This window comes from Myotis brandtii, unplaced genomic scaffold (genome assembly GCF_000412655.1).
Source record: "Myotis brandtii unplaced genomic scaffold, ASM41265v1 scaffold137, whole genome shotgun sequence".
Classification (NCBI taxonomy): domain Eukaryota; kingdom Metazoa; phylum Chordata; class Mammalia; order Chiroptera; family Vespertilionidae; genus Myotis; species Myotis brandtii.
In genome coordinates this window covers 2539293-2560583 of record NW_005354874.1, presented here as the reverse complement: position 1 = coordinate 2560583, position 21291 = coordinate 2539293, and the positions used below count along the sequence as shown (strand labels likewise).

The window sequence follows — 21291 nt, the reverse complement described above, 5'->3', positions numbered from 1 at the left end:
TTCACTTCTCTCTTTCTTTCTTTCTCTCTCTCTCTCTCTCTCTCTCTTTCTCTCCCTCCCTCCCTCCCTCCCTCCCTCTTGTTTCTTCTCTAAAATCATTAAAAACATTTTTTAAAAGAAAATTTTAAAAAATACTAAATTTACAAGAAACTAGATCAACAGTAAAAATATGTTCAAAATTGTGGCCAAATGTTAGGTATGAAAAACAGTCATAAGGCATGCTCTAAGTCTAAACCAAGAGAATATAAGAAGACATATTTGCCACAATTGAGTAGAAGCTTAAAATTCCATATTTCCTCTCAGTGTCTGTCTCTCTCTCTCTCTCTCTCTCTCTCTCTCTCTCTCTCTCCATTTAACATAGATAACTGAGATTAAAAGATACTAAATATGCCCAGGCCAGTGTAGCTTACTGGGTTGAGTGTCACCCCATGCACCAAAGGATCGACCTGTTTAATTCCCAGGCAAGGCACATGCCCAGGTTGTGGGTTTGATGTATCTTTCTCACATCGATGTTTCTCTCTTTCTCTCTCTCTCCCTCTCCTTTCCTCTCTAAAATCACTAAAAACATTTTTTAAAGAAAAATTTTAAAAATACTAAATTATTTACAAGAAAAAAGATCAATAATAAAAACATGTTGATTTAAATAAATAAAAGTAAATAGCTCATCAACAATATGTGATCAGAGCAACACATGGAACAAAAACAGACAAATTTTACTTCAAGTTTTGATATTTAAAATATTCATTTGAGAAATATTTACTTAATGCCTATTCTGTAGAAAACACCATAAGTAAATATAACAAAAGAGAAGGCATAATTCCTGTCATTAAGTGTCCATTTTCCAAAGGGATGACTTGAAATTAAACTCGTAAGTCAAGGCCCCACTGTAAATAAAAGTCAATGGGCTCATCAACAATATGTGATCAGAGAAACATACGGAATGAAAACTTAGACAAATTTTATTTCAAGTTTTGATATTTAAAACATTCACTTGAGAAATATTTACTAAATGCCTATTTTGTAGAAAATGCCATAAAGAAATATAACAATAGAGAAGGCATAATCCCTGTCATTAAGTGTCCATTTTCCAAAGGGATAACTTGTTCATTGGTAAGTATACTCAAGCTAGTAATGTTACAGACATTACTTATGAGTGTGAGAGGGAAAAGTCTTACTTCAGGCCACATTTCAGAAAGGTCTCTTGCTACTTTCTAGTCACAAGACCTAAGCTGAAGACAGGTTCTTCAACTTACCACTGCCTCCATTTTCTCATCTAGCAAGGGGGATAATAATAGTCCCAGTCACAGACTTGGTGTGAATCTTCAAAGGGCACACAAAGCAGAGCTGATAAGAACGAATGCTCTGATTGCTTCCTATGTGTCTCTCTTCAGAGTAGACTTGCAAAGCCAGGTGAAAAAGGCATGTCAGGAAGGGGAAAGAGGACGCAAAGACTCAGAGATGGAAAACAGTGGCATATTCTGAGAGCTTTGAACAGAGCAGTTTCTAGAATCCAAGGACCAGGGTAGGAAGACATCAGAAATAAAGCTGAAGAAACAGATCAGGGCCAGGCTGAGGCAAGCAGAAGAGTTTACATCCGACCTCGGGTGTAATAAGGAGCCAAATAATATGTGTGTGCAGGAAAGTTAGATAAATGAGGTAATCTTTTAAGAATATTAAACTGGTGGGTATAAAATAGAATGAAATAGGGGAAAACTGGTTATGGTGTGGGGGGAGAGGGCATTTAGGAGGCTATTATGATACCTCAGCCTTTAAATGAAAATGTCTTGGATTTAGATAGTTTCAAATGTGTTTATGTGCCTATAAGGGAAAAAATTTCTGTTGTTTTAAAACACCAAGTGTGTGGTAATTTGTTACAGAAGCCATGAGAAACTAACACAATTACAAATGTAATTTCTATTGAATAAATAGATTATTAATAAATTAACAAAATTATTATTAAAGGGTAGAAATATTTTGCTTTTTAAAAATATTTTTCTTGTTTTACTTCACATTAAAATATTCTTTAAAAGACCATTCTTGCCATAGGGTTCTTTGGAGATAGAAAAAACATTGCTTTAAAAAAAAAATCTCTAAATCATTTATCTTTGTTTACTACCTTTTTAAAGAAACATGTGCATAAGATAGTAAACTCTTTTAACCAACTGTAGCCTTCTTGTTTTCCAACTAAATGAAAAATCACTCAATGTAATCCAAAACAGCGCGCCGTCTTTTGATTTGTTAGAATTAGCTGTTGTACATTATTACTGGAAAAGGAAACTTTGTTTAAATCTTAAAAGCAGATGACATACAATTCTCTTTAATAGTGAGACAATATTCATGCATTGTCATCTTTGTTCATTATTTGGGGAGATTTTAAGTTATTTGAAATGTTTTTTTTTACCTGAAATTAATATGTAATTTATATGTAGAGTATTTCAGTTGCATGTAATGATTGTGAATCTGTAGAAAAGGTGGATTTTCTAAATCATGAGTGACTGGTTTCAACTTTTCTCCCCGATTCCCTCTCTCCAAGTCTTCAGAAGGGATTCCGAATTCACAGACTCTGGGAAGAGTCACACTACAAAGATGTGCTGTACATTAGCTGTTCAGTCTGGGTGTTCTCTGTCCGGTCTGGCCACTTTTCTTTCAATCCTAAAGAACCCCAGTATATCTTTTTCTTTCCTGGAGAGGCAGAAGCTTTCCTTAAGGGCTGAAAATAATTAAATGCATTTCTTACTCAAATGCTCTAGTATGCAGAACCTATGATATCTTAAACACAACCAATCATACTGCTTTGTTCAAGAATTGCATTGTTTTTAATACACAACCTTTTTTTTAATCCTCACTCAAGAATATGTTCATTGATTTTACAAAGAGAGGAAAGGAGAGAGAAACATCGATGTGAGAAACATTGATCAGTTGCCTCCCATACCAGCCCCAACTGGTGACTGAATCTGCAACGTAGGTATGTGCCTTGACCTGGAATGGAACCTACAATCTTTTAGTGATGGGATGACCCTCCAACCAAATAAACCATGGGCTGGGGCAATACAGAACTTTTTTACGACATGCAGGAACTGCCTTTGGAGCAGTCGCAAGTGCTAGTCATTGTTTCCTGGCACAGTAGCCATATAGGAAGGCTTCTTCATTCTGGTTTTGTCAAATATGACAACAATAAATATAATATTGTCTAACAAACATAATGTGTCTAATTCCAGTCTACATCACTAAGTATGAAGAGAGCAAACTTGACTAAAGTTCCAAAGAAATTTATCATTAAACTATGAGGAAAGATTATTCATCCTGGGAAAGAGTCCACACTACATAGTGTCTTGTAACTTAAGATTCTTACAGAATAGATGATGAACACAGATCTCTCTATCCACATATCCAATTACTTTGGGTAGATATCTCAAAGGAAGTATCAAAATAAAAACCATCTTATCTCACTCTTTCTACATTTCCCCCAATACATACAAACACATTATCCCCACTCCCACCAGTTATTTTGGTAACTGGTACTTGCCCAACCCAGCTAGATACTTGGGGGCACCTCTAACCTCTCTATATTCCCATATTAACCCATCATCTTAAGGGCTGAAAATAATTAAATGCATTTCTTACTCAAATGCTCTAGTATGCAGAACCTATGATATCTTAAACACAACCAATCATACTGCTTTGTTCAAGAATTGCATTGTTTTTAATACACAACCTTTTTTTTAATCCTCACTCAAGAATATGTTCATTGATTTTACAAAGAGAGGAAGGGAGAGAGAAACATCGATGTGAGAAACATTGATCGGTTGCCTCCCATACCAGCCCCAACTGGTGATCGAATCTGCAATGTAGGTATGTACCTTGACCTGGAATGGAACCTAGTGATGGGATGACCCTCCAACCAAATAAACCATTGGCTGGGCAATACAGAACTTTTTTACGACATGCAGGAACTGCCTTTGGAGCAGTCACAAGTGCTAGTCATTGTTTCCTGGCACAGTAGCCTTCTAGGAAGGCTTCTTCATTCTGGTTTTGTCAAATATGACAACAATAAATATAATATTGTCTAACAAACATAATGTGTCTAATTCCAGTCTACATCACTAAGTATGAAGAGAGCAAACTTGACTAAAGTTCCAAAGAAATTTATCATTAAACTATGAGGAAAGATTATTCATCCTGGGAAAGAGTCCACACTACATAGTGTCTTGTAACTTAAGATTCTTACAGAATAGATGATGAACACAGATCTCTCTATCCACATATCCAATTACTTTGGGTAGATATCTCAAAGGAAGTATCAAAATAAAAACCATCTTATCTCACTCTTTCTACATTTCCCCCAATACATACAAACACATTATCCCCACACCCACCAGTTATTTTGGTAACTGGTACTTGCCCAACCCAGCTAGATACTTGGGGGCACCTCTAACCTCTCTATATTCCCATATTAACCCATCATCCACTTTTATTAATTCAACTTCTTTTCTATCTGAGGAATCCATTTCTTTTTTCTTTCTTTCTTTTTTTTTTTTTTTACATTTTCTCTATCTCCTATGTCACTACAACAGTTTAAACGATCACTTCTTAGGTATATTATGCAAGGAATTCCCAACTGGTCTTCTCTCTACTCTATTTTCTATACTTCCACTAGATTAAGAGTATAACTCCCAAATGAAAGTCTGACCATAAACCTCCCCTGCCTGGAGTAATTCAAGGAATGCCAACAGATCTTTGTACCTCACACTAATTTCTACCACAGCTTTTGGTCTGGGTCTATAGAAGTATTTCTTAAACTCCAAACCTGTTTTCTTCTTACTTCACACTTTCCCCACTCTTTGAATATTTTTTTCTTTACCCAAACAATTTCTACTTATCCTGAAGGCTCAGATCAGACTTCTTTTCAGAAAAACCTTACAGATTTCTCTTTCTGTTACCCTGCTCAACAATCAAAACTAAATGCCCCATTTCCAGGCTTCCACAGCATGATCTATTACTCAGAATGTGTTTAATTGTCTGTTAATTTATTTCTCCCATTCAACCACTTGGTAAGGCATTATTTGCCATTGAATTCAAAATGCCTGGCACAGTGCTTAATACATAGCTGGCACCCTTGAATTCTTGGATCAACTAGAATGAATAAAGGACATAGTTCTTAAGAATCAAAACATGTAGGAAAACACTTGGGAATGTTTTGGGGTGTGCTAATAGTGAGAGTTTATCAATTAAATAAATACTAAAAATAAAATAAATAAGCAAAAACTAAAATATAAGTATTTTTATATTAAATTATATTTTTATCTTGGGGACAAGTTATAAGTTCCACTTCGCCCCAGACAGACTCAGACAGAGATTTGTGTGCAGGAAATTTATTGGGTAGTTTTCTCAGGCGTGAGAACAGCAGAATTGAACAGAAATGTAATTATAGTTCATTGCAAAGGAGATCTCAGCTTATCCTACTGGGACCTCTGAACCTGGGATGGCCTTTTAGAATTGGCCCCCATCAAGGCAATGGGGCAGAGCTGTTGTGCTCAGTCATTAAATGACCATGAGGAGGGGCCATAACTTTGGTGAGATAGTTACTTTCAGAAAAGGTCAATTTCCATAGAGGACATTAGTTTGGAATTATTGGTAGTCAATACTTTCAGCAACTGAGGAAATAAATGCTTCATTCTGGAAGCAGATATCTGGGTGGTACAGATATCCCAGAATACCTCTGACTCCTAAAAACTTTAAACTTTAGTAATGTAGAGGGCCTCTAAATTTCCCTAAGGCTTACCACCTACCCTCTGGGTCAAACATGCCTTACCAAGTCTCACCACTTACTGCACATCAATCTGATAAAAATGGTGTCATCAAATAATAGACCAGTTTGATATTCAGCAGAACACCCAGACAGTCCAGATCCCTGGAGAGAGCAAGAGAGATGGCATAGCCCTGGGGCAAGACATACATTTTACAGTTGGAAATAAGGGCTTCTGTTCCTCTTCCCTGATAAGGATGGGGAAGAATGCATTTGCCAGATCATTGGCTGCAAACCATGGGCTTGAAGCTTGCCTGAGTTTGTGTTGAGGTTGTGGTAGTCCTCTATCATTCACCAGGATGTATCTGGTTTTTGTAGGAGACAGACTTATGTCAATCATCATCCACTTTGCTATCAGAGTCCAATTCTGTAACAGCATCTTTACAGTCAGCCTTGGCAACAGAAACTAGATACCCCTGGGCTTCTCAGACATAACGGTGCTCCTCTCACTGGTGCTTTGATTATCACCTGGGTAAATGGAGCGTCCTCTAGGTCTTCTTACAGAATATGGCCATCTGTTTAAGTTTCCGGCTTTCTATATATTAACCTAGCAAACCAATTTCTTTTGAGTTTTTGATTCCTTTATCCACTGTCTACCACAGCAATTCTGGCATTTCTACCTTTCATTCTATAAGCCATCATTTTTCCCAAACTTCCAAGAGCCATCCTAGCAATCTATTTACACCATCTCCCAAAGTCATTATTAAGATATTAAATGATTTATCGCTAGAGGTGAGTGTGTGTCCCTCAGCCCAGTCTGCACCCTCTCCAATCTGGGACCCCTCGGGGAATGTCCGACTGCCGGTTTAGGCCGGATCCCTGTGGGGCAGGCGGATGTCCCTCTCACAATTCGGGACTGCTGGCTCCCAACCGCTCACCTGCCTGCCTGCCTGCCTGATTACCCCTAACCACTCCCCTGCCAGTCTTATCAATGCCCAACTGCTCCCCTGCCAGCCTGGCCCCCCACAACTGCCCTCCCTCCCTCCCCTGCAGGCCTGTTCACCCCTAACTGCCCTCCCCTGCTGGCTATCTTGTGTGAGGATGTGGTGGTCAATTTGCATATTACCTTTTTATTTTATAGGATGGGAACGTACTCCCATGTTAATAAACTTTCCTTTATTCAACTTTATGTTACAGCCACTTTGATCAAGCATTCTCTGGCCAATCCCACATATTCTCTGCTAGTTCCTGTCAGTACGTATTAGCTAGAGTCCACAATTGTTTAAGCTTCCTTCTATAGTATACCTAGCACATCCTTGAGCATATTATGTTAGGGACTGACCCTAGGTATTGGTCTGATAACCTGGAGATTGGTTGAGAAAATAAATTATATTGTGATTCAGTTGTAACAGAGGCCTCAGCCAATCGTACGGGAAGCTCTGGCACTGAGATAGTCCTTAAGAGATGCTCCCCATCAAGGCAACGGGCCGTGGCTTTGTACAGTCTATATTAATATCACTGGATGTTCAATAGCCCCAGGGAGGCAAGTATGACCATGGAGCGGGCAGCTCCCTTCAACAGAAGTCCAGTCTAGTAGAGTGACTTAGCTGTGGGTCCCAAGCAGACAGCACTCCCCTTGTTGTCTCAGTTCTGAAAGGGGGAGCTGAATGGCACACCAGAGCATCCATTCTAGGCAGTGTGGCAATGGGCCTAAAAACAATGGGGAAAAGTTAAACACTCTGTGATTTTCCTTTTCTCTGACATCTGTGAGGGGATAAACAGCTCAGGTAGACTGCTGTCATTTCATGAGGTCAACACTCTTAGGATCGTAAATAAATGACTGTGGGATTTATTCTTCTTGTAAAGCTTCACATCATCATAAGTAGAACATTTGGGAGAAAATAATGGTCCCTATGTAAGTATTTGAGTTCTCTGGTCCTAGAAGGCTATTCTCTGAAAACTTTTAGCGTCTGAGACATTTCTGAAAGTGCTTACCCCAATGGTAGAACAATGAGATCAAATTCTAAAAACTCTTTTTTGTAACTTGGACTTAAACTTTAGAATTTTTTGGTAAAAGTGTAATTCTTCTGCATACTAAACAAGCCTCTTCCCTATTCACAGTTCCTAGTGATTTTAAACACTCAAATTTCTGATATTTAATGGATTTCTAAGAAAGTATATGTCAACTTCCCTTTCATCATATTATGGATAGCATTTAAGACTAAAGACATGGACTCTAGAAAGTTTCAACCTTACTTGAGTTTCTAACATATTTACTATCTATTAAAATACATTTAGAGGTGTGTTAACTCAAGAACAAATTAAGTGTGAGATAGTTTAAAATGTTAAATAAAATAATACAATTTAAATAGATTATTTTATTTGTAAAACATTTTTCAATAAGTTTACCTTCTTTGACCCTTTCCAGCACCCTGTTAGATAAGTGGGAATTACTTTACACACACACACATCTATATATGGAAACTATGTGTGTTTCCATAGTTAATAAAGCAGATATTAACTTATTTTTTAAAAACACACACGACTATGAGAAATCTTCCAAAGGCCTAACCATGGTCTTTTTGCCTCAAAGCCAATGCTATTTAACTGTACCATGTAGTCATCTATAAACAAGTTGACTTCACCTTCAAAAGAATAGCTTGTTTTTATGTACCTAGAAACACATTTCCCAACAGAGAGTCTATAAAGCAAATAAAAATTAATCGGAGTTGGGGTTTTAACTTTTTACAAATGCAAAACAGAGCCACAGATCAGAATTTCTCTCCTGGGGAGGCTACCTCTCCTGGTTTCATCTTTGAAGCAAGCACTGTGGGAGAATCTGAAGGAGGTAGTTCAGCTGATTTAAAGCTATCTGAGCAGGAACATTTCTTATGTTATTCTGAAGCAGAAAATGCCTGAAGTTTCAAATTTTGCATGTTATCATATACTATTGAAACCTAGGGCTGCATGAGGTTTTAAAGGATTGATACTTTTAAAGTTAGAGCAATTTCCATTTTTTAAAGGGAAGATCATTTCCTATCTTTTTATCTTGAACAGATACTCTTCATAATAATGATTACCTTAGCTGCCGAATATTTTCTCCAGGCAAAAGAGGGAGTAAAGCAGCATATGGTAAACTTATCCCTACCCCACAATCCACGTGGATGCTGACTTCAAAGCCGAGAGAAGCCCTAATGAAAATTAAACACTAATAATACTTCTTAATAATAGCACCTAGCAATTATACAATGCTTTGCACTTTCAAAGCATTTTATAATCATTAATTAGTTTATCCACACAACAACCCTATGACTTATGCCAGTATGATTATGCCCATTTTAAAGATGAGGAAGCTGAGATCCAAAGTAATTATGTGCCTTGCCCAAGGCCACTTAATGAATCAGCAGTAGGATCTGTACCTAAGTTCATCATGCTTTGCCTCATTTTCAGGACCAGCAGAGAGTGTGGAAATTCTTGCGATCCACAAACCACCTGCATGGATTAAAAACCTATTGCTATCCCCACTCACCAATGAGACCCTTTTCCCCCCATTGATTCCTATAGAACATACCTCACAAATTAAGAATCTTCCCTTTAAAAATCTAAGTATCTAGTAAACTCATTTAAATCAAATAAAAAGAAAATTAAAACCCAGCACATTGAGAACATTATGTGGTCTCCAATATCACTGTTATGAGACCAGATATATTTGGGATGATCACTAAGTAATGTTTGTTTGTTTAGCAGAAAAGAAGTTGACAACCCAGCCCTACCCTGAAGCCATAATGAAATAGTCTGCTTGCTCCAAAATAGGACTACCCAGTAACACCAGCAACACAACTGCTAGTGAAATGAACCAATCCAAGGTGCATAGGTAATTTCTTTTCTCCCTATGATAGACAGATAGTAAAAAAATTGCCCTGAGCTCTTTAACTTTGAGGATATGTAAATCTACATAAGCAAAAGAAAACTATTCTGTAACTTTTGGAAATTTCTTCTAATATGCTCCCCATCTGAATCAGGATAGGCCAGGATATGTTGTAGTAACAAACAACTTTCCAATCTCAATGACATAACACAAAAGCGCTACTTCTTGCTCATGCTACTTGTCCATCTTAGGTTGGTGGGGGCTCTGCTCTATTTTGACTTCACTCAGATACATAGACTGAGCATATGGCTACTCTGACAAGAGATAAGCACTATTACAAATTGCACACAACAAGATTTTGAAGCTATAACATGGACATGACACATAATCCTCATGCTTCAGTGGCCAAAGCAAATTACATAACCATGGCTAACTCAAATGGGCAGAAAAGTGCAGAGCCATGTGTGCAAAGGAGAACTATATATATGGGAATCACAGTAACACCTATCATCAAATATTTAGCTCATTCCTCCTCCAAGGTGCCTACGTAATCCCACCACCCAGCCCGACACTTTGATAGATAAATAGTAAAAATTTGCTTCCTCTTCAAAATAAAAAATGTCAGGGCTTGGTTCCTTTGGCCACAGAGATGTGGTAAGAGTCCAATAACAATTTTCTATTTTCCTTCCCCGTCTCATGGCAACTAGCATGTTTCAAATGGTGGAGGCTCCGTTAGCCTATATCCCTGAGTTACGATGAGATGTGGCAAAGTACCTATCCCATCAATAGTGGAACTATCACATGAACAAGAAAGAACCTTGTTTATTGTTGATTAAAGTCCTGAGATTCTGGGGGTTTTTTTTGGTTATGGCAGGCTAATACAGCCAGTCCTGACTAGTACATCACCTTAGAAGATAACATGAATTGATGACAGCCATATTTTCACCATTAAAGTCAAATGAAAAGCTTTATAATCAACAAGCTCCAAAGGAAGAAAAAATAAGTTAAATGAGGGTGACAAAATTATGCCTGATATCCATTATGTTTAGTTCTCTCTACACTCTCTTATCTTTTCTTGTTTTTGTCTTTCATTTTCTCCCCTCCCTCTCTCCCTCCCTCCCTTCCTCCTTCTCTCCCTTCATTCCTCCCCCCACTTCTTGTTTCCCTTTCTTTTTCCTTCTTTCCTCCCTCCCTTCCTCCTTTCCTCCCTTTCTCCCTTCCTTCCTTCCTCCCTCCCTTCCTTCCTCTTGTTATTTTAAGCACTGAAAACCTTCAAAAAGCAACTTGATTAGAGTGAGCCTCTGGAATCAGAGATGTCTCTGAAGTCATGGAATCATTTTAACAAGCAATTAATGAATAAAGGACTGCAAGTTCTAAGAACAAAGATATTGCTCCTGAGACAAAATACTTTCATAGTGCTTATTATCTAAAGACCTGTCCATCTTTACATGGTAATTCACATTGTTTTGCCAACCCCTTGGACCTTGGGTTTTTCTTACTATAATAATTATTATAGATGAATCATTGATCACTTCCCTGTGGTACACCTGGCACTTTAAATATGTATACTATCTCATTTAATCTTGTATATAATACAAGTTGTATTTTTTCCAATTTATAGATGAAAAGACTAAGATTCCAGGATAGGCAGCCAATGAGTGGCTGAGCCAGTATCAACACCAGGTTCAAGTGGCATTAAAGCTCATAATATTTCCTATGCATTTCGCTGCTTCATTTTCAAATTTTAGGTACTGGTTGCACAATTTCAGCATGGCTTCTATTAAACTCTGTGGTTGCAGAAATTTGAGGTTTAATATGATATGTGAGAAATGAGAGATGTGAAGGTGCATGTCTTCAGAGGTTCACCCTAAAATAATATAATTCTGCCTGGTCAGTGTGGCTCAGTGGTTGAGCATTGATCCATGCACCAAGAGGTCACTGGTTCCATTCCCAGTCATGGCACATGTCCAGATTGCAGGCTCCATCCCCAGTAGGGGGCGTGCAGGAGGCAACTAATTGATGTTTCTCTTTTATCACTGACGTTTCTATCTCTTTCTCCATTTCCATTCCTCTCTCTCTCAAATCAATATGCACATATTAAATAAATAAATAAATAAATAAATACATACATACATACATACATACCTATGATTCTGCATTGTGTAAGAGGCACTCATCAAATGCCAGACTTGTCTCCTGGGGGAAATCCTGTGAGTTATATATACCACGTGCCACTGACTGTCCGTTCCCAATATAACAGCTAACAAATATTGAATGTTAACCATATACTAGTTATTATTTTAGGTCCTTTACACTGTTTAACACAGTCAAACCTCACAGAAACCTTCTACGATAGTATGTTCTATTATTTATGCTACAGGAACATTGAGGCACAATGAAGTAAGGAACTTGCTGAAGATCATGCAGTAGGAATTTGAGCACAGTCATCTTGTTTCCAAATTTATGGACTTGACCATTCTAATATAGTGACTATCAAAAAAATCACACACAAAATGACACACACACACAAAATAGGTGAAGCAATGTCCCTTACTATGGAGGCAACTGCTATTCTAAATTCCCTTGGTTCTGCTCCTTAATTCATCCACAGGCCCTCCTAAGAATCAGGCATTGTTTTAGGTACTCTGGACACTGGTGAAGAAAACAGTTATGGGGTGAGGGTGGGGGGTTGGGAGGGAAGAGCATGTGCTGCACACTCCTCCTAGTGACCTTGGTTAAGTCATTTAATTACTCAGGTGGTTAGGTACCTTATCACTTTAGTCAAATTAACACTCTTTGCATAAAACAAGGGAGGATTGGAGAAACTTCCCTTCATGTCTCCCAGCCCCAGAACTCTGAAGCCTAGCTGGCTGCAATCCATCACCTGCCCAAGTACCAAGCACTCCCGTCTCCCCTTCATTATTGTGAGGTTTTGGCTGAAGTGGTTTGGAGAAGGTTCTTTCTAACATCATCAATAATAGGAAGAATTCAAATTCAGCAGAGTCTCATAGCATCTTGACTCCATTACTAGGCTCAAAAACAGATGAGAGAAGTACTTGGGTGAGCTAGTTCTTTAAAAGAATAGTTATTTATTATCCTTTAATGTGACTTCTAATATAAGTACTAGTAAACATCTTTGAAGCAACCTAAATGAGTCTTGTTTATGGCTTCTTGGTCTTTAAATGAAAGAACAATTCTTGCAGCAAAACAGAGGAGAATGGCACTCACATATTTTGCTCATAGAAAGTGGTTTGTGTTTCCCCATAGATCAGGTGCAGGATCATATTCACCACTCAGAGAACAGAATTTTTTTTAAAGACACAGAGAAGGGTAAAGTCTCAAATATAAGCTCATGGCTGATACTGGAGGCAGGTGAGTGATAAGTTATCACAGTGATTCATTATTCCAAGAGGTTTCTTATAAACATTAACCAACAAAGGAAAAATTGGCTACTTGGAAACATACACTAATGACTTAGGATGAAATATAAATCATTTCACAGAACTATACTGAATCTGCAAGTTAAAAGCAATGACAGAGAGAGAGAGAGAGAGAGAGAGAGAGAGAGAGAAGCAAGAAGAGTGTTGCCAACCAAACCAAGGTTGAGTTCTAATCACAGCCCTGAGAGTGCTTGGACTGACAACGTCAAACAAAGTAGTTCAAGTAATAGGACTGAATGATATAAGACTATAAACTTCCCAAGAACCTTGATTTATCTTCCTTTGAGATATATTTGGGGACCATAACCAGATAAACACTAAATTGAAATTTCTTTGCAAAGCAATAAAACAGACACTCTTGAGTATCTATACTTCAATCATTTCCTTCCAAGGTTTTAGAATGGAGAGATTGTGCAGAGTGCAGTGACTTCACAAAGTGACTAGTTGGGAACTCATGATGCTACAGCATATTTCATTTGAAATGGGGCTCATTAAAATTCTTCTAAAATGAAACACCCCAGACATTAAGATGAAGTAGAAAAAGTTCTTTCATTATGACAAATTACAGGATGATTCGTTCATCCATTTTATTTCTGTGAGAGAGAAGAGAAAAAATAAATTATAACAATATCAAGGCATACTATGTCCCACAGCTGACTTCCTATAAGGCAGCGTTTATAAAATTCCAGGACCTCCTTCCAAGGTGAAGAAGCTGCAAGTATGACTTTTCCTTTGTTTAAATCCTGAAAATGCTGACCCTCAAAATTGAATCACGGAGAGTGGCCTGACATATAACATCATTTTCTGGGGCTCAGAGACCCTCTTGCTCAAAATAATACCATTCACTGAAATTCATTTAAAAAGACTTTAAAATCCATTTTAAAAGAGTTTAATTCTACAACTACAGATACTTCAGGAGTAGATGACAGGTCATTGGAGAAACCAACACTGTGGAGTAAATGACCAGTTTTGACAGAGAATAGGGGAGAAGGAGGCAGGAGAAATACTCTGAGAGCATGAAAGAGATGGATAGAGAGTGAGAATACTGATGACTGGCACTTTGAGAACAAACATTAGTGACTTCATGATTTTACTGAGCACCACCTATGACAGTGTTCCGACATGACTGGGCTTGGACCTCTGATGTACTTTCATTGGTTGCCAGGACTAATGGCCTGATGTTGCCAGGAAAGCCCCAAAGAGCAATACAAGATGAGAGAATTCAAATCAAACTGAATAACCCCTTCATGTTCCTCCTATGCTCTATGCAAAACCTTGGTCACATTTGTCTCCTCCTTTTCTAATAATGGACCAAAGCCACTACGCTTTCTGAGCCCACTTCGCCATCATTATGCATTTTGTCACTCTATTCCAGCCGTGGGCAAACTACGGCCTGAGGGCCGGATCCGGCCCGTTTGAAATGAATAAAACTAAAAAAAAAAGACCGTACCCTTTTATGTAATGGTGTTTACTTTGAATTTATATTAGTTCACACAAACACTCCATCCATGCTTTTCTTCCGGCCCTCCGGTCCAGTTTAAGAACCCATTGTGGCCCTCGAGTCAAAAAGTTTGCCCACCCCTGCTCTATTCCCTACCTACTGGTCCCCTGTACCATCTTACATACCTATAAACATTCAGTCAGGTGTCAGACCTATCCGTACCACATCTACTCTGCATCCTGAATCCACCCGGTTCTTTGCAGTACTCTGTCTTCTTGCCTGCCTTAGATGTTCCCTCCTTATATTGCTTCTTGGTGGACAGCTGCACTATCTTGCTCTCCAATCTGCCTGACCCCTGCTTTTTCTCCAGTCATCTTTCTAAAGCATACATTTTTCTCCCCACTCCTGAATGGCAACCAAATTAAGCCTAACTTTTTATCCTTGCCTTCTAGACTCACAAGATTCGAACAAATCTAAACTTCATAGTTCCCCTCCTTTTCCTCTGTTTTTTTTTTTTTTTCTCCTTCTTATACCTGGAATATTCTGCATCTCATCTAAACCTTTTGACATCTGAACTATCTTTAAACTTCAAATTGCAATGGCATCCACTCCAGAAAGCAATTCTCAATTCAGCCCCGGCTCCTCTCTCTCCACCTAAATAAATTTGACCTCTTTTCTGACTCAGAGTAGCTTCTATTGTTGTTGATGTTATCTCTACTGAATGTGGTGGAAGCTGTGATATTCCACCCAGACTCCCTTTTGGAATGAAGAATGAATGTATTCGAGCATCAGCTGGGAGAGCTCCCAGAGCAGTGCTTCTCAACCTTGGCTGCACATTAGAATCACTGGGAAATTCTGTTGCTTTATTATGGGGTGGGCCACAACATTAGCAACAAAGAAACAGAATTTCCGGAGGATGAGGCCCAGAAATCGGGATTTTAAAAAGATTCCCAGGTGATTCTAATGTGCAGCCAAGGTTGAGAACCACTGTCCCAGAGGATACTCTAAGCCAGCCGTGGGCAAACTACGGCCCGAGGGCCGGATCCGGCCGGGCCGGATCCGGCCCGTTTGGAATGAATAAAACTAAAAAAAAAAAAAAACGAACCCTTTTATGTAATGATGTTTACTTTGAATTTATATTAGTTCACACAAACACTCCATCCATGCTTTTGTTCCGGCCCTCCGGTCCAGTTTAAGAACCCATTGTGGCCCTCGAGTCAAAAAGTTTGCCCACCCCTGCTAAGCTGTCAGCTCTCTTTGGGAAGCCCTTAGCTTCTTCCAGCAGCTGTACCAGGTGCTATGCAAGGAGAGGAACAAAACCTGACCCCTTTCAGCCCAACTTGAGACAACTCTGAAGAGCTGCTCCAGCTCCAAAGCTCTTTGTGGGTTGAATGAAAACTTTGTTGAAACTACATTCCTATTTAACTACTTCTTTTGCCCAATCATGCTTCTCCATGCCACCCCCCCCCCACACACACACACACAGGCTTTGATCCAAAAAGTACTTCCTAACAAACATGCTGCATGCTCCATCTAGGGAATGCAAAATTCAACATCACACTTCAACACGGTCAATTTTTCTATTAAAGTCCTGTCTGTATTTTTTCATATTCCCCGTCACATGCTAGATTGCAAACTCCTCAGAGAGTGGATTGCATTTTCAGATCGTATATGTCTTCAGAGTTTAACACAGTCTATCAAGACTCAAAACTGTGTAGTGTGTGTCAATGAATAATTGAGGGAAAGAATAATTAATGCTTAAAATTAGCACCTCTGCAGTGCTGGTAGGTCTTTACACATCCAAAGAATCATCAACATGTTTTCCTTAATTGATAAGTATTTAATGAGTATTAGTTACAAATAGGGTGTCGAGTGGGATGCTCTTGGGAGGAGTGTATAGAAAGTAATACACGGCCGGCCCTCAGGAAGTTTATAATTTAGTCAGCAGGATAATTACAGCCCACGTTTATGGCAGTGGTTCCCAAGTTTGGCTGCTCATTAGCATCACCTGAGAAGTTTTAATGACTCCCACTACTGGGTCAGAATTAATTGGGCAGGTGTGCTGCCTGGGCCTCAAGCTCCCCAGGTGATTCTAATGTGTCACCAAAGTTGAGAACCACTGATTTATAAAGCTTATATGTTCTAAGTACTGTCCTACGTGCTTAGCCTAAATTAACTAATTTACTCTTAATAACAACATTAATAAGGAAATTACTATAATTATCATCATTTTATAGACAAAGAAATGAAAGCACAAAGGAGGGGAGCAATTGGCCTAAGCTCGCACAGCTGGTTAGGTGTGGAGTTAGAATTCAAACCCCCAAACTCAGGCTCTGAATATGTGGCTCTTCACCACTGTACCATGCCGCCGAGTGTCAGAGACAGAGGGAAATGTAAACGAGTTCATGATTAGTACAGCTTTATACAAATATTTCATCATTTGAAAGATGTGAGGCCTTTACACTGGAAATAACAACCACCACCTCCACCTCTGACATTTGGATCGCACTTTGATTCTAAATATTAGAGTAGGAAGGAAATCCAATTTCATCTATTAAGGGAGGCTAAGAATAATCATGAGTTTACAGAGGCAGATGGGGTGATAATAAGCTATATAAATACACTCAATATTTGGCTAGCACTTTGTAACTTGTAACCTAAAGTGGATTCTTATTTAATAGTTTTGCAGTACAAATGGAATACTTTTTGTAGTTCCTTTAAAACTATTATTCCACTAAATAATTTTAAGATACTTTCTTCTTCATATCCAGAAACAAGTAGCAACAGGAAAAGAAAAATAAAAGGTGGGCGGGGGGGGAATAATGGGAGCCATGTGAACCAGAGGAAAACATTAGGGTGTCCAGGTGTGCTTTTTCTACAGTAAAGACTCTTTAACACCCTGCTCTCTCTTTTATTATCAACCTTTCTTATCTCCATAATTAGACTTGCAAATAGTTCTCAAGTAAATAATTGGATCCTTAAATTGCTTTATTCCTCTCCATTGCTCATATCCACACTTGCTAAGTTCCCTTTTTCTCCATCTCAATTAGTTATTTTCTGTTGCACCCCATATACATTAACTAAGAGAAATAGAAGTATATCCCTGACCAAAATAAATTAGTCTATCACTGAGAAATAAAAGCACAAGAAAGGATGTCCATCAATCTCTGTTAGGTTTAGAGCAGTTTTAGGGCAGGCATATGGATCAGAAGTTATTCTCATGGTTCCACATGTATATTTCTCATATATGTAGATGTATCACAAACATATTTCAAATTATAGAACTAGAATAAATGACAATACCCAAGTTCAAACCCTTCATGTGGTCAGAATTGAGACTTGAACATAAACTCCAGATGTTTAATGCAATTCCTATTATAGCACTGCTTTTAATACCCCAATATAACTGAAGTTCAGAATTAATATTTGGGAATGATTCCCTAGGTCTTCAATGAGACTTGTAAAACAAAATATTTTTAAGCTCTTCCTCAGGAAGATTTAGGAACTCAAAACCTTTTTTATATAGCCCAGAATATTTTAAGCTGTCTTGTAAATGCAATATCCATACATCTAGAATCATCAAAAAAATACAGTAACTGCAAAGGCAATTGATGCCTAAATTTGGGATGTCCCTAGGAAGAGTGTTCCCTAATTTTGCCAAGTTTATAGTTTCAAAATTAGATTTTGTACCTTTCATTTAAAAAAATATATATATATATTTTCCCCCCACCCCCCTGGAGATTGAAAGCCTGATTTTGAGGCCTACTGCTGAGACTTAACTACTTGATAAATGAGGATTGTGTTAATTGTATTTAACTTGTTTTCTGTTAATGTCTAAACATCTGGCTAGATAATTTGCACTTAAAATTCTCTATAAACAACAAACAGTTCTTAACAGATAAAGCCCAGTATTTTTAAATGCGAAATTAATTAAAACTGCAAGCTCCAAGGCAGGCAAGAATAAAAAAACCATAATCCTACTACTTCCTTTCACACATAATAATATCCTACCTTTTGCCTTAAAAAAAAAAACTGACACTGTTTACATTTTAAATGTTAGATGAGTAGCTGAATAATCCATTATGTGATTTAAAATCATACATTTTTAAAAGTAGCCAATTTAAGAACGGAGAAAATATTAGACAGGTAAATGAACTAAAGCATGTGTTTTGAAAAGCTTAATATTTCAGCCATACTATCATGCCTTCCAATTTTCTGAATTTCCCTAGGGCCTAGGCTAAAGGCCAAATGTAAGCTAAGAAAGCTGCACAGGTTTACTAAGAATAAGAAGGGGAAGGAAGCAAGGCCCTTGGGTGTCACAGATCAGAGTCCTGGGCAGAGACTACGGGGAGTGAGCCCAGGTCTGCAGAGGGCTTACTGCACACCAGACCCTGAGCCAGGAACTCAGGTAGAGTACGGATTTGAGATGCTACCTTGCTTTTCCCTTTGAAGACTGTCTTTGCTTTTAAATGTTCTTTTTGTTTTAATGAGATGTTATAATTAGGCAAATTATGACTCTCCACTAAAACAAAAGAATAATAAACAGGTCATTGCTGATCTCTACACATGATAAAGACCCCCAAACAGGACCAATGCAATATGTTAATCAGTAAACTTGAATTTTTACCAGAATATAATAATAATTATTACCAGAAAATAATTGCTGACTTTTTTTAGTATGTGCTAGACAGTCTTCTAATGCTTTATTTATATTGTTCATTTTCTCCCCTAAACACTATGATCATAATTTTACAGATAAAGAAATGTAAGTACAATTATGGTTTATAGAGCTTACATTTAATAAGTGGGTTGGATTTGAATCCAGGCCTTCTGTCACTAAAAACCACATTCTTAACCACCATACCTTCTGATGAAAAATCCTGAAGGCAAGTATTCCAAAAATATATAAGTCTGCAAACAGTGCAATTCCACCAAAGCCTTCTGTGACTCTCTTAAAAAGTACGTCTAAAAAATGCCTGTAAAATGAGTCTTTACTTCAGAATCAGCTATACTTTTTCTTATTTGCCTAATGCTTGAATTATAAAACAAGCTAACAACATTATCTTGCACACCTTAATAAGCACAAAGAATCATAATAATAATACTGTATTTTTGCATACCTTTACCATCTTCAAAGCATTTTTATCTTAAATTAGACTATTATTATTAATGTATGCTTTTACATAAATTATCTTGCTCTTAGGAAAAAATAAAATAAAAACAAAAGCAAACCACTTCAAACCATACTGGACTTTATTGAATAAAATTTGACATTCTATATTTCTAGAATTATTAAAAATAGATAATAGAAATAAATAAAATGTGTATTTCAACCCAAATACAATATTCACAATAAGTAAACACTATACTTATTCATGAATAAAAGACATTTTCTTTTCAGCATTCAAAGAATAACTATGTATAACTTTAGCATAATACTTTGCCAACATCTGTGTTAATAAAAGCCTAAGCGACCATTCCGGTGGAACAACCAGAACGACCAGTCACAATGATGCACACTGACCACCAGGGGGTAGACGCTCAATGCAGGAGCTGCCCCCTGGTGGTCAGTGTGCGCCCACAGGGGTAGCACCACTCAGCCAGAAACCGGGCTCATGGCTGGTGAGCACAGCGGCGGTGGTGAGAGCCTCTCCCATCTCCACAGCAGCACTAAGGAGCAGCGAGCAGGCAGGTGGTAAGGAGCAAGGGCTCCTGGACTGCGAGAGGGATGTCTGATTGCCGGCTTAGGCCTAAGCCCCAAGGGGAGTGGGCCTAAGCCGGCAGGCGGACATCTCCTGAGGGGTCCTAGACTGCAAGAAGACAGAGGCCAGGCTGAGGGATCCCCCACTCTGAGTGCAAGAATTTCATGCACCAGGCCTCTAGTGAGAAATAAGTGTATCAGTGGATAAAAAAGAAACCCCAAGAAGAAATGGAAAATTACCAAGGAGCTCACCTTTAATAAAAACTAGGAGAAAATTAACAGTGGTAAATATTTTATTCATTGAGAAAAATGAAATAAAAGATTACATTGTGTCTTCTTAGAAAATGAAGTAAAAATCCCCATGGCAACTTTACCTATGCATTAACATAAGACTTTTATATCCAATACAGTACAGAAGGTACATATTAGATGAAATGGATGTCTCAGAAAATAAACAGTTTATAAAATTATTTTTAAATCCTTTAGTGTTGTTTATTATTTGAAGACATACTGCAATAAGCCCCTTTCCAAAGTAAATTATCCATCCTATTAATTTTGTTTCTTCATTGTTGCTCATTTGTGTGCCAAATCAGATTTCCTCTGTTTAAAGCAGAGAGTACAACACTTGGATCTGGTTACGGAAAATGTCTGCTTATTGCTGCTTGAAATTTAAAGACAAGAGTGTGGCAAGATCCTGCAGTATACACAGGCTTTAGACTATTTTTAAGAAATGAAAGGACAGAGGAACAAGAAACTTCTTAATCATTCACTGGAAAGAGATTATGAGATTATGTTCTTGAATATTTTTTTCTGGGTAATTCCATGTGTTAAAATATGAATTCTTGGTATTTTTCTCTCCAGCATAGAAAAAGTAGCTTCATTCTGCTTCATGGCCCATGCCCCCAGACAGCCATGTTATCCACATGTATCAGTGATCACAGGCAGGGGAAGCAACATGAGGATATCTGTTTCCATGTAAATCCATCACTTTCCCTGGAACTGTAAGTCCGAACACATGATTTACTGAGAACTGGTCATTTGTGTAATCTTCATATACATAAATATTTTCACAAAGGAAAAAACGATGCTTCCTAG

General features: G+C 38.0%; 1 protein-coding gene across 3 annotated transcripts in view; it reads right to left on the bottom strand.

Annotated features, from left to right (window-relative positions):
* The window catches only part of MACROD2 (MACRO domain containing 2), a 1947520-nt gene that overhangs the window by 1370083 nt on the left and 556146 nt on the right, over nucleotides 1–21291 (bottom strand). The gene's annotated exons all lie outside the window — the stretch shown is intronic.